Consider the following 14454-nt stretch of genomic DNA (forward strand, 5'->3'; position numbering starts at 1 on the left):
GGCTTAAGGACTACAATTAAAACCAACTATGTCTGGTTAGTCTCCCTCAGGACGGGGACTTTGCGCAATACTCCCAAGCAGCCGCCGAAACTCCCTTTGTTTCAGGGAAGTCCCCTGTCTTCTCCCACCAGACAATAGACTGCCTCATTCCGCTTTGGTGGAAAACCAAGTGAACAAAATCCTGCGTCTGCACATCTGTCCAAGCTGGCAGGCTTTAGGACCGAGAATCTCCTGTCTCTCCCTTCTGGCCCCACTCTGCCTGTCCTGCCTCCCCCTCTTCCCCCCCCCCCCCCCCTGCACACACAGCCCACTTCAGATTTCCCCACCAGGATCTCTGGTAAAAATTGACAATGGGAAACAAACCAATTGACTGCTAAAAGAAAACCCAGTGGAAATGTAATTTGGTATTTAAACTAATTTCAGTTTGTTGGTGTAATTAAGGTAAACACGGCTTTGAAGTTATCAGCAGCGAACGAACGTGAAACTTAGGCTACCAGGATTTCCTGAAGGTCACATAAGCTCCTGTTATCTCTGGCAATCTGTTAACAAAAAGATAACTTAAAGCGATGGTTAATTTTCTGACTCAAAGTTTTCACAGGTAATCGTTCAGATAGCTTTGAAAGGCTTTGGTAACCTGAAACCTTCAAGTTTTGCTTGGGTAATAGGTTGGGATTAAAGTCTGTGGACATCTAGGTCTTCTCCAAACAGGATCAAGTACTAAAGCACTGATTACTGGACATAGGCTTTTGACTTCTTGTTGCAAAGAAACTGAAATCACTCCGGGCGCCTGGGTGACTCAGTCGTTGAGCGTCTGCCTTTGGCTCGGGTCATGATCCCGGGGTCCTGGGATGGAGCCCCACCCGGCAGCGTCAGGCTCCCTGCTGCTCGGGAAGCCTGCTTCTCCCTCTCCCATTCCTCCTGCTTGTGTTCCCGCTCTCGCTGTGTCTCTCTCTGTCAAATCAGTCAATCTTATAAAAAGAAGAGAGAGAGAGAGAGAAACTAAAAATATTGGAGTCTGTTGGTAAAGATGTGTTTTGCTTCAGTGATTCATAAATTCGCTGTCTAAAGAGTTCTGGTGCAATAGTTTACAATTGGTTACTACTTAGTTTTCACTGAACACTAAGGTTTCTGAGAGTGCAGAATTCTGATAAGTGTAATGAAGACTGATGGAAATAAAAAAAGCAACTCTGTATGTGGAAAAGTAGGAGATATGGGAGAAAGATGTAAGGAATGGGAATATATTTTTGTTAAAGGTGTAAAAAAAAAAAAAAGGCAATTTTCTCCTAAATAAGACTGGTTGTTTAAAAACAAAAAAAATGGCTTGGGACAACAAAGAAATGTTATAGAAGGTTTGTAAAGCGAAATCTTCGGAAAAAAATTTCACGGTCAGAATGGACTAAGATTGAAATGACTGGGTTTTAAAGGTACACCGGTAGGAGGTTAAAATTCTGCTTTCTCTCGGTTCAAAAAAAACGACAAAGTTTTCTTGAATTAATGGTCTCCTCTTGGTAAGAAAATGTAAATCAAGTTGTTTTTCTTTTTTGGATCCATTAGGCATGTTAAATTACCTGGAGAGCACGCTCAAACCAATAATGGTAAGCCTTAGATTATGTTACCTGGGTCCGTGCTGTAACTGTTCTAGAGATGATAGGCAATTCCTGAAGCTTTCATAGGCTTTGGTAATAAGGCCATCACTTAGCATTCTGATTATTAAAATATTCTATGTCACAGAACCAGTTGAATTTCCTGGTCAGTTGCATTTTAGTTTTTTGTCATTTACAAAATGAGTTTCATCTTCAACAAGATTCTTCGATAGGACTTTTCGCAGAAATACAGGTTTTTGATACCTTTAGAATCCTAAGCTACAATTGGTAAGAATTTCCAGAACTGACTAAAACTACATTTAAATTAAGCAAGAATTAGTAACATGGGACAAAACGAACTAAAGAAATGATTATAGATTGGCGACTCTTGTTTAAAACAGTGCTTGTTCTCTAATGTTTGGTCTTCCAGATTAAGGAAACTTTCTGGTAGGATAACTACGACTCACAGAAACGTAATAAAGTATGCATTTGTAAACAAACTGAGGCATTTAACCTTTCTCTCTACCTGAACCCTCTGAGATTCGAAAGGTCTCTGTGAGTATTCTTTCTTCCGTGGCAACTGTAGTTGTTGGCGCAAGTTCAATAAGAATCTCTTCCCCTTGTCACTGGCACCGTTAGAAACTCTGGTTATTTTACCAAGGCCTTGACCGGAATGTCATAATCGAGGGAGACGTGCATGCATAGACTCAGATATGAGCAAACAGCTTTAAGGAACTGAGGTTGACTTTATAAAACCCGGAGCCATAAAGCCCCTCAGAAATGTTGGCCCGATACCTTGCTTACAGAGTTCCCAGCAGCCTCAGCAGGTGAGTAGAGACGGCCACTTCCCGGCAGGTGCAGGAAGCTCAGGACATATCGGGGACCTGGTGAAGAGAAAGTCCTCTGCCCAGATCTACAGGGATTGCAGGCCTGTCTGATGGCAATGACTTGGCATCTCTTCGGGCCTGGAGTGGCTACTAAAAGTTCAACCTACAGATGCCTTATACAAAGTTCCAGCAAAACAGATTTTGAAAGATCTCTCTATGGTCTATCACTATTCTTGCTGAGCTTATGTAAACGACTAGGCCAAGTTTGTTAAATTGGACTTGTTTTGCAAGCCAATTAGTCTCGATTTGGCGGCCTCTGAAAATGAGGGTTCTTAGAGAGAGAAATTGTGTTTCAGAAACCCCCCTTTGCAAATGTTAAGTCCTAGTTCTGACTGTCTTTAAATGTTTTCTGCCTAAGCTAGACAACTTGAGGTCAACTTCAGAACAATTGAAACAATAGCCTTGGCTGCCTCTTTGGCGGGACCCCCGCGACTTACGCTAGGACTGCAACATGCAATGAGCAGTCCGTGTGTATACTCCGCAGAGCTCTAAATGACGCTTCCCAGGCGCTAGATGCACTTCATCAAAAATTCAGTGTTGTCAGAGAGGGAATTCTCGAAACCCGGGCCACTATCGAGTATCTACTATTGCTGCGCCACATGTGATGCGGGAATTTCCTCATGTGCCTTGTCCTAACGCTACAGATAACTCTCACAGGGTGTCCCAATGGATAGAGGACATTCGTGATCAAGTAAATAAAATCAAGCTGTCCATTGGTCTCTTGATGGAATTGGTAATGGGGATCTTATTGAAAAGATGGAAAATGATGGAAGGTGTGTTTGCGTAGTTAGCTTTGTGGTCCAGGTGTTCCACAGCAGATACAACGTTTCTAATTGTACTCCTGGGCTCCATGGGGCCTCCTGCCGGGCAGGGCAGCCCCCTGGGGAGAGGGGAGGAAGAAAGAGGGTTTTTAAGAAACAATGTTTCATTCATAAAAGATTAGAGTCTAGGGGAGCCGGGCTGGCTCATTAGGTGGAGCATGGTGGTTCTTGAGGTTGGAGTTGTAAGTTTGAGCCCCACGTTGGCTGTAGAGATGATTTAAAAATAAAAGCTTTAAAAAAAAAAAAGACTATAGTCTAGAGGATGTACAATGAAAAGGTAAGTCTCCCCTGTCCCCACCCAGAAGTGTCTTCCAAAGCATGTACCTGGGCAGAGCTCTGGAAGCCTGGATGTGGAGCCGCTCCTGGGCACGGTGCTAGGTGCTGCACACACAGGCTCAAGGGAAACACAGGCCCAGGATATTAAGAAACATGTGTGAATGAGGCAGCAAATCTCTCAGCTGATCCCCTGGATAAGACATTCCCTCGGTCACCGCTTCACACAACCATAGCACCGCAGGACTGGGAGGGACTTCGGGGAGAGCGAGTGTGGCTGAGCCGACAATCCTAAGACGGGGAACTTGGATAAACGCCTTGGGGGGACAAGCGTGAGATCACCAGAGTATGAGGCCTTCCTTCCTTCCATCCTTCCTTCCTTCAATCCTTCCTTCCTTCCCTCCTTCCTTCCATCCTTCCTTCCTACCTTCCTTCCTTCCCTCCTTCCTTCCTTCCATCCTTCCTTCCTTCCTTCCTTTTTATGGACTAAAAGAAAACAAATCAGAAGGCTGACCTGCTGATTCTTGTATGACTTGCAGCAGTTTAACGTGTATTCAGTTACCACGAGTGGAGACGCCCTACTATGTGCCGAGCTCCGTGCTCGGTGCCGGGGACGCATCGGCTGGATCCTCGAGGCTCCCAGTGGAGAGCACGCGTAACGAACCACCCCGAGAATGAGTCTGTCGTCTTCATCTCCGTACTCTCCAATCCTTGCCCAGGGCCCGGCACATAGCAGGAGCTCAAGAAATGGCAACCGCCTTGGGAAGAGGGACAGTGTAGTGGTCAAGCCTCTGGCATTTGGAATCTGGGAAGCTGGGTTCCAAGAACAGCCTGTCCTGTCCAGGGCTGCGTGACTCCAAACAGGTCCGACCATCTCTCTGAGACTCCATGTCTTCACACGGAGGATAGGAACTTCCATTCTAGGGTCCTGTGGGGGTTTCAGGAGCTGATCTGTGATAATGACTGGTACATGGTCAGTGCCTGGCAAGTTGTAGCTATTGGGGTTAATATTGTCACCAGCAGGTCAGAGAGCCCTGGTCAACGCGCCAGTTTTCCTTGACCTTCTGCGAAATGAGGCCTGGCCAGGTCACATCTATGGCTCATCCACACTAGGATCCTAGGAATGACGGTTGTCCTAGGTGGCAGGAGAGCAAGCGGCATGTCGCAGAGGAGAGGGAAGGTTGACACAGTGTCACGATGAGGTTTGGAAGAGCAACTTGTAAAGCCTGGGACAAAGGTTGGCGGGGAAGCCAGGAAGGTGACCTATCAAGAAAACAGCTCGCTACTGGCCTGGGGGGGATCATTTCTAGCAGCAAACCGCCAGGGAAAGAAATTCTATTCCCAGGCCCAGTTTTCAACCTCCCGAGCCCCCAGCAGCATCTTTGTGGCCTTGGGAGCAGTCACTGCTTGCAGTTTCTCTGTGGGCCCCTGGTGTGGGTTGGGCCCTGGGTGGATGAAAGAGCTGGTACCAGGCGCAGGTTCCCTGAGGTCTGTGCCAGCCCTGGGCCCAGGGGACAGTAGATGCCACCCACTCGTGCGAGCAGGAGCAGAGACCCACCCGGACTACTATGCAGATAAGGAAGGGACTGACTAGGACACAACGGGTGTGACCTGCCCACCGAGGACAGGATGCGCAGCCAGCGGGAGAGGTCAGCATCTAGATGGCTTTGCTGTATCCCTGGGTCTCTCCTCCTCCCCTCCTTCCTACCTCCCTTGCGTGTGCGTGTGTGTGTGTGTGTGTGTGTGTGTGTGTGTGTGTGTGTTTTGTCTGTTCCTCTCCCTTCCCACCTCCCCCTGCAGTGCTCTGCCTTCTCTGCTTCTTTCCCAACCACCCGCCACTGCGTCAGGGCAGAAAGTGTCATCTCTTGGCCCCCGAGTGTACAGAGCATGAGCCACCTTTCTTGCACCCTCGGGCCAGCATCCTTAACCCCAAGCCCTACTTCCTGGGAAAGGGGCGAGAGCGGGCCCCGTGGGGGTCAGGGGTCCACCCGACCCTATGGGCAGCAGTGCAAACAGAGCTTCCTGGGTCGGGGTCGGGGCCCAGGGAACAGGCACCGGTCCTGCACCCAGGCCCGATGTGGGGACTGCTCAGCACCTTCTCCCCCTTGCCACCCTTGCCCAGCAAGCTCTAAGATCGACACCCGTGAGGGCAGGGCCCAGCCTGAGGTCTAGCCAGGCCTGAGGTGACCCAGCTCACAGCATGGACTCAAGCTGGCACCAGCCTACCGGCTGGGTGACCCAGGACAGGTGGTTAATCGTCGCGTGTCTCAGCTTCCCCGAGTACAGAGCAGGGGACATAAGAGTCCCTCCTTCCGAACGTGGGTGTGAGGACGGGACAGAGATTAATATACGTGAGGAACCTGGCACCGTGGCTGCCACCGTCAGCACTGAGAATTCGGGTCCCATCAGCAGCCGCGGCGTGAGATCAGAGGCCACCAGGACCACACGCGCAGCCGGGCCCGGGGGTTACCGCCCGGTTCGGTGTGGACCCCTACACACCGGGGGCCGGTGGGGTCTCTGTGAGAGGCGGTTAGAAAGAAACTGCAGCCCTTTGGGTTTCAGCGCGTGCTTTGGGGGATGGCCCACGGAAGCCCCACGCCGGGGGCTGTCAGAAAGCGAGGAAAGTTCTGCGACCGGAATCTTGGACGTCGGTATGGACGGGGAGTGTAGACGAGAGACTCGCCTCCAGGAGGCACCCCCAGGCAGGAGTGTGCCCGGTGCCCACGAAGAGCACAGCGAGGGCGGCACGAGGGCGCGGGAGCCAGACCTGCGGACAGAAGGCGAGGCGGAACGCGCACCTCGACCTCCACCGCGCTGCGTGATCACTGAAACAACAGCAGGAGAATCGTACCTTCAGAGCATCTCCTAGACGCCAGAGTCGCACAGCACCGCGAGTCCACTGTCCAGGATGCCGCCCAGAACCCCAGGGCCTGACACCCAGAGAAGAAGGAAATCGGAGCACTCGGCAAGGGACGAGACGAGCCATCCGGCCCCGCGATGCCCACCTGAAGGCCATCACAGCAGCTCCTGGACCCGAGGGCTCTGGGCGCGGCCCGGGCAGAAGGGCCGCCGACCGCCCCTCCATTCCTCTTCCTCAGCTCGCGCTCCCAGCCCCGGAGGTCTGGGAAACCCTGAGGGTGCGGAGCGGGCGCACGCACACCTCCGCCCGCGCACCTCTGCAGGCCGGGTTCCCGCGCTCCCGCGCTCAGAGGCTGGCCCAACGGCATCCGGGCGCGCGCCCGGGCCTCGCGGGCCTCGTGCACGCGCGCGCATTTTTCCGCTCGCTCCCGAGTTCCAAAACTGTGTCCTGGCAACAGGCCCCCCGCCTCGTTGTTGGCCTTCTGGCGCCCAGCTGGCAGCCGAAGGAGAGCGCTGTGAGCCCAGTTCCCGATCCACAGCGTCCGCCCTGACCCGCGTGCTCTATGGGCACCTCCCTGGGCCGCCTCTGCCCCTGCCGCCCCCAGCCCGCTCACGGTGCCCGCGGACTCCTCCGGGCCCGCAGGGGTCGCCCGGCCGTCCGTGCCCCGGGGTCCGCTCGCAGGCCACCCCACAAGTATCCCGCGACCTTGCGTCGGCGCTCTGTCCTAGCATGTCGCAGAAGGTATTCCGTGATCCCGCAGGCCCTGCGCTCCGTCCTGGGGCTCCTCACCTCAATCTGCCGGCGGGGCCGCCCGCAGAAGGCGCTGCTGCCAGCCCCCAGAGCACAGGTGTCCTGCCGCGGCGTGTCCGTCGTGGACACACTCGCCCCCTGTGTGCTGCGGCAGCGGGCTGTCACCCGGCTGCCACCCTCAGCCGCCAGGAGGGTCCAAGATGTCTCCCCAGGACAGAAGGTGTGGAGGGCCCCCGGGGAGAGCAGCGAAGGGATGGCCCAGCTGGAGGAAGACCCCGCACTCACAGAGCGGCAAGAGGCTCCGAGAAGGGACCCTAAGCGCTGGGGCCGCACAGCGGGCACTTAGGCCCCTGGGGGTCCAGGGAGGCCTCTCTTCCTTTGTGCCCAGGCCTGGGCCTCTGTGGAGAACCCTCCCCCGGGAGAGGTCAGAAGACACAACCACCAAGAAGTCCCCCACCGCTCGTAGGAGCTCCTGCCCCACGCCAGATGGCATCACAAGCCCCTACAGCTCCGCCAGGGGCTTCCCCGGGGTGCAGAGGAGGAGGGGTCGGGCCACAGGCCAGGCCTGGCTGCCCCCGTGGCCCCTAAAGGAAGGCAGCCAAGAGGACCCTTGCTGTTCTGCTGGAGCGTCTGCGCTCTGCCAGAGGAAGAGCCAGCTGGAGAAGGATGCCCATGCTGCCACCGGGCAGAAAGCAACGCGGAGGAACCGCTCGCCCACAGCTGACTGTTCCAGGCCCCGAAAACGCAAGATTCCTCTGCTGCCACACAGGCAGTGGGACCCCCTGAGGCTGCCGCCACCGCCTGAGCTGGGTTCTCGAGTCACTGCCGAGGACCTCGACCGGGAGAAGAAAGCCGCCCTCCAGCGCATCCACAGTGCCTTGCGAGGGGACCCAGAGGCCCCTTGCAGCTATGGCCCCTGGTGGCCGTCCGCTTCCTCGGCCCTGCCTGCCGCAGGGGCGGCTCCCCTGCGAGCTGTCCCTCCAGCCCCCGGCCTGAATGCACAGCGGGAGCCTTGCGGGGGGCAGCAGGACTCCCTGGGCCCCCTGGCTGTCCAGGCTCCTGCTGCAAGGGCTATCTCTGGGCATCCTCTGTCTCCGGGGACGCCCGGCTGACCTGGCCCCCCCTCCTCCCCGTCGGATGCCCTCCCAGGCACCTGTGAGCAGTCACTGCCCCCAGCCCCATTCCCCTTGCCGCCTTCTGCCTCCTCCCCAGGACCAGGCAGGGCTGACCTGTGTGCCCGGTCCCCAAGCCCCTCCACTCCTGCTCCTTGCTCTGCGCCAGGCCTGGGGTGTGCAAGGACAAGCCCAGCCCCTGGCTGGCCCGCTCCCGCAGCTGCTGCCGCGGCCCTGCCCCCTTCATGGTGAAGCCCATCGCGGGTGCCCCTCTGAACGGGGGGGAGGGCAGAGGCTCCTCGCAAGCCAAGGCCTCGGGCGCAGCGGTAGCCCATGCCAGGTGTGCCTTCCCCACCGCTCCCGGCGCCTCCAGAATGGAGTCGCCCAGCCCCATGTGTGTAGATTCTCCAGCCCTCCCCTCCCAGAGCCCCCCTCCCACCACGGGTCCTAGCGGCCCTGCTTCCAAAAGCCTGCCGATCACTTCTGCTGTCGGTTCCAGCCCCTCTAGCAGCACCTCGGCAGGCCTGGCTCCCCAGCCAGCCCCTGACACCCAGGTGACCCCCATGGACTGCACCCCACCTTCCCAGCCTCTCCTCTTGAGGTCTCCCCCGGGCTCTGGTGGGAGCTTCTTTCCATCTGCCCAGGCCCTTCGGATGCCCTCCAGGGACAGCATGGCGTCAGTCACAACGCCCCCTGGCCCGCGTGCATGGAGGCCCCGGGGCCCCAGCCCCACGGGGAAACTTCCCGGAAGTAACCCAAGGGCCATGGCCCGGCCTCCATTCGGGGCCACTGACGGGCAGAGGCACGGAGCCACCACCCTTAACGGCTCTCTGCAGTACGCACAGCCGGCCGCCGGGGCTCCCTTGGCCAGCACCCCACGGGCGGCTTTCGCGGGCTCCTTCCCCACGTCCTCCACCCGGGGCACCCATGCCAGCACCCAGCCGGGCTTGGCTGCCACCGCAGCTGTATCGCCGCCTGGCACGGCCACCGCCCCTCTCTTGGCAGCTGCCGCCCACGTGCCCGGCGCCGTGACCACGGCTGGGAGCCACCGCCGGCGGCCCGGCCCAGCCGCCATCAGCTCGGGGCTTTCGGCAGCGCTCACGGGTTCGGGGAGAGGAGATGATGTCGCAGATCTGAGGGGCAGCTTTGGAGTTCTCAGCTTTACAGCGGGAACCGGCGGGGCCCCGAGCGGCACGCAGCGCTCCGAGGCAAGTCTGGGCCCGAACACCGGGGGCCCCCTTGCCGGAGCAGCGCCAAACACAACCCCGCATCCGGAGCCACGAGTGCCCCTCCCTTCGGTCCCCCCCCCCAGGCACCTGCCCAGTCAGAGGCCGCCGGGGTCCGGCCCAGATCGCCGCACCAGTGCCAGCAAGGCTGCCCGCGGGGGCGGGGATCTCCCGGCCTCCCCTCCTAGCGGCCCCGCCTCGGTGCTGAGCGCGGCCCCGAGCAGCCTCGCCTGGAGGACCCCCTCGTCCCCTGCCCAGGGCCTGACCGGGCGCAAAAGAGCTGCGCCATGAAAGGAGTCCCCTTCCTCCACATCACAAGCCACTCTCCTGGGCTCTAAGAGGCACATGCTGGCCTGAGCCAAGAGCTTCCTGGACAAGTGGCCAGTGTTCCCCTTCCTTCCAGGCTGGACCGCTGTGGGCCTCGTACGGAAGGGGAAACGCAAGTCTAGCCCCGACCTCTGCGGTCTTGGAGCGAAGCGTGGCACCGAACGGAGCCAGCATTCCGGAACAGTCCCAATCCCTGCCCCGCAGTTTTGCCCAAAGCTGGGGGGCTTGAGTTTAGTGTGTGAAGCCAGCGGCCACAGGCCTCGGGACAGTACAGGGAGGCCCGTGTCCCTTTGGCCTCCGGTCCTGCGGCACACAGGGCCCCTGCTGCTGCGCACAGGTGACCCCTCCCCTCTCCCTGTGTTCTTCCCAGAACCTCTGAGTCTCTCCATTTCTTCAAATAAAGCCTTGTTCTAGTTTCTTTGCACTAGTGTCCCGAGTCTGTGCTCTGTGGGTCCAGTGCGCGGAAGCTCTCACTCGGATTGGGTGCGGGCCTGGGAAGCCAAACGCCGCTGTTTCCAGGTTCCTGGGGCCCAGCTGAGGGGACAGGGCTAGAAGGACTGACCCCTGAAGAGTAAAGGTGTGTTTTCAGTTTCAGGGATGCGGCCGGGCCCGGGATAAAACAGGCCCCGGGAGGGGGAAGCAGGGAGACTCCTCCTTGCCTATTGGAAGTGCTGCTTCTCACCCACCCAGGACCTGGCTGAGTCTTTCTTTCTTTCTTTTTTTGGCTTGAAAGTCCTAGGGAAATCTCGTACAGACACGCCTCACCTAGAGTGTGGGTCAGGGCAAACAAGGAAAGCTTTCCCTTGAGGATGTGACAGATCCCCGAGCGCTGGGTGGCATCCCACTGTACGCAAGCACCAGGACTCCCTCGACGCATCTCTTCCCTCTGCCAAACATGTGCAGGGGAAAGAGAACCATGTGCAGAGGAAACAGCTACAATCCATTCATTGTCAGGATAAAAGATGAAAAGGCTTCCGGGTTGTGGTCTGACCTGGATGGAGTTTAGAGATCACCTCTCCTGCCTTCACAAGCGAAAAGCTCAACAAAGGGAAACCAACCATTCTTCCATCCATCGGAGAACTGAGGTCACGGGGCAAACTGTCCCCACAAAACCTGGGGAGACAGGCGGATACGCAGGCTCACGGCTTCCCGGAGCCGAGACCTCCGCTGGAGCCGGGATCTGGGCAGCCGCCCTGACGCTCCAGTGAAGAATCTCTGAGAGATCTGAGAAGCTCTTGTCAAGGTCCCATCCCAGGGACACAGGCTCACCTCCCCGGCAATTACATACCAGATCTGAGTGACACACTTCATCTGGATAGAAGGGCACCCAGGGAGCCAGCATTCCGGAACATTCCTAATTACAGACTACACGACTGAACTGCTGCTGGAAAGATAACTTTTTTTCCTCGTGGCATGGAATATTCGGGAAGAGATTCTGGGCCATAACACGGGCTCCGTAAGCATCCAAGTACCGAAACACTACAAATCACGTTCTTAGACACATTGGAAATAAGTTAGAAATCGAGAACCCTAACATCTAGGGAATCCTGAAATATTGGTAGATTAAACGATATGCTTCCTTCAGGCACACGGTTAGAGAGGAACGTACAGAATATAGTCTTTAAAACACACTGGTGATAAGCTTACGACATATCAGATTTGGTGGGGAGCCGGGAGCCGGAGCTCGAGCTCTGCTCGTAGCTTTGCATGCTTCTGTGAGAAAAAAGCAAGAGGTGACCATCACTTATCTAGGTTTCCTTTTAAGGAGCTAGAAAACTAACCAGCAAATCAGTCCCAAGTGGGTGAAAAGAAGTGCTGCCAACACGTAGCTTCCAGCCAAACGCTCCTCAGGCAGCCTCGCCCGTGGATGGGCCCTTCCTAGGGGTGCCGCGTCCATGCTTCAGAGCCCCCTGTGGGCTCGGCCAGGGCTGCCCTGGGGCTGCCCCACAGCTCCACTTTGCCCTCTGCCAATCCTGCTTCCTCCCTGCTCTGCTGCAAAGGTTCACACCAACGCACATCCCGCTGGCGAAAATCCATTTCAGCGTCTGCCCCTAGAGAAACTAACTTGTAACAGGTGGGAGGGGAAAGAAAGAGCTGATGACAGAGATTCTGGAGCAAGAATGCTCCCCAACTGGCTCGCCATGGGGAGTCCTCATGGGCTATGTGGAGCACCCATAGCGCCCCGGACAGATGGTGGTCCAAGAGCTAAAACGCTCACAGGTAATGGAATACTGATCGCTAGTCACTATTGATGGGAGCAGAGGGGTCCCAGAGAGCAAGAAAACAGGGAAAGCTGAGACCCACACGCAGACCCAGGACTTCTTAGAGTGGACAATCTCCAGACAAGGTTGATCATCCACCCATGGAAAGTCTGTCAGGCCTTTGGAGGGGGACTTCTGGTGGATGTCACCAAACTTTGAACCCCAGACTCCTTTGACCCCTCTGAGCCTACACAAATGGCCCAGCTGTCCCCATTAAAAACAAGTGCTAGCAGCTTGCTTGGAAACAACACAGGGGTTGCTCTCTCTCCGTAAGACAACATTGCTTCCCTTAACACCGGTTCCCGTCCTTTCCCCTGGCCAGCAGGCCGTAAGTCCTCCAGAGTAGCTGCACAAGCCCATCAGAGTGCTGGTGGAAGCTGGGAGGAGTCGTGTGGGACGGAACTCTAAGGCTATTTGACGGGGGGCCAGACCCCAGTGCTAGACAGGAGAGCTCACCAATTCAGGAGCTCTCCCAAGGTGCAACATTCAACATCTTAGCAAGTGCCCCAGGAGATGGCATGACCTTCCTACCGGAATGACTAGAAGCATGAAGAAAGTGAGAGTTCAGGCTAGGGGGGCCCAAATGTCAAACTTGCCATGGCCAGCCAAGGAGGCCGTGTCCCGTGGGTGGGACAGGATGCCACGTGGAGCTTGCGGAATGTGCCAGAGCTAGGATCACAATGCAGGCCCTGGAGTTCTGGACTAACACCATGCTGTCCACAGCCGAGAGGGATGTGCCTTTACAAAAAAAGCTGCTCAACTTCTTCCTGGGCCCTGCTAGAGACAGAATGCCTGTCCATGGGATACCCCAAACGACCATGCACGGGCAACGTCCATAATGACCTGATTTCTATCAGACCCACCGAGGCGTAAGACCAGGCAGGGCCAGTGGCAGGTGTGCTGATGAAATCGGGCCAACACAGCAGAGGGCACCGGTGAGCTGCCTGAGCAGGTGGCCCAGACCTCCACATCGCTCACCGCTGCTGCACCCGCGCCCTGCCTCAGCTTACAGCTTTGCCAGCAAATCGATTCCAAGTGGGTGAAAAGGAGGGTAAAGAGCAGAAATCAATTCAATAGGAAAGAGACAAACCACAGAGAAAATAACAAAGTCAACTCTTGGTTTGTGAAAAGACGAATAAAATGGATAAACCCGTAGCACGACTGATGGGAGAAAACAAAGGTTGGAGTCATGAACACACTGTGGGTGCCCGTGTACCCAGTACCCGTGGTCAGGAACTTTCCAGATTTCACAGCACTTCCTGCTTCCATACTCTGCAGTAGGCCAAACCAGTTGAACAAGTGATCTCAAGGACGGGATTTGTTCACCTTGGGCTTTCATGTTCACTTTCAAGAGAAAACTGTGTGGCAGCAATCTTCTCAGTGCCCCATGTCGTTCCCTTCTCCCTCCAGAGCAAGGACCCTGGAGGCCTGAGGGAGAGGCCGAAGTCCACTGGGCTCTGGTATGGGCTGATGAGGGCTGAGCTTCTTAAGGGGTCCTGCGCTTGGCTCTCTGCTTCCATCCTGGTCGGCGTGCAATGCACTCTCCTTGTCCTTCCTGCTCTGCCAGTTTATCCTGAAGGCTTCTCGCGGCCTCAGGTCTTCCGGGTAGCCCTGGAAGTGAATGTGGGAGTCCGTTCACTTCAGCAAGGAGAGCGCAGAAGCTTCCCGCTCTAGGAGTGGAGCAGGCTGCATCCTACAATTTTGCTTTCCGGAAACAAAATGGGTATCTAGATCGCTCTCTAATTTTTGGCCTTAGTTTTCACTGGTTTGGACTCCAAACTGGAGAAAGGGTGAGTGCTGATCGCACCGAGGCACACACAGGTCATCTGCAGGAAATTCACACTGGGACACGGGACTCTAATTCGTCCCTTTTCAGCACCTGGACTTGAGGTTTAAATCAAGCCAGATGACACAGTCCCTGCTGAAATTAAATAGCTTTTTTTTTTTGTTTTAGGATTAGTTTTTTTATCGAGAGAGTGCACATGCACATGTGGGGGGAGGGGCAGTGGGAGAGAAACTCAAGGCACCTCCATGCTGAGGGCGGAACCCAACATGGAGCTCGAACTCAGGACCCTGAGATATTGACCTGAGCCAAAAACACGAGTCAGAAGAATAACTGACGGAGCCACCCAGGTGCCCCCGGAATGAACTAGCTTTCAAGTGTAAGTTAGCAAAGGGACTGCCACAGAATTTCACATACACAAAAGAGTAGGAATGCTAGTCCATAAAGGTATTCACAGAGATTCAGTATAATATACGAGTCTTAGCGAGAGAGAGGCAGAAAGTATCTATATCTGTAGGGAGAGCAAACCGAAAGCTGAGGCAGAGAATCGATGGCCTAGCAAGGGAAAGGG

Source organism: Halichoerus grypus, chromosome 2, assembly GCF_964656455.1.
Source record: "Halichoerus grypus chromosome 2, mHalGry1.hap1.1, whole genome shotgun sequence".
In the NCBI taxonomy this organism is placed as follows: domain Eukaryota; kingdom Metazoa; phylum Chordata; class Mammalia; order Carnivora; family Phocidae; genus Halichoerus; species Halichoerus grypus.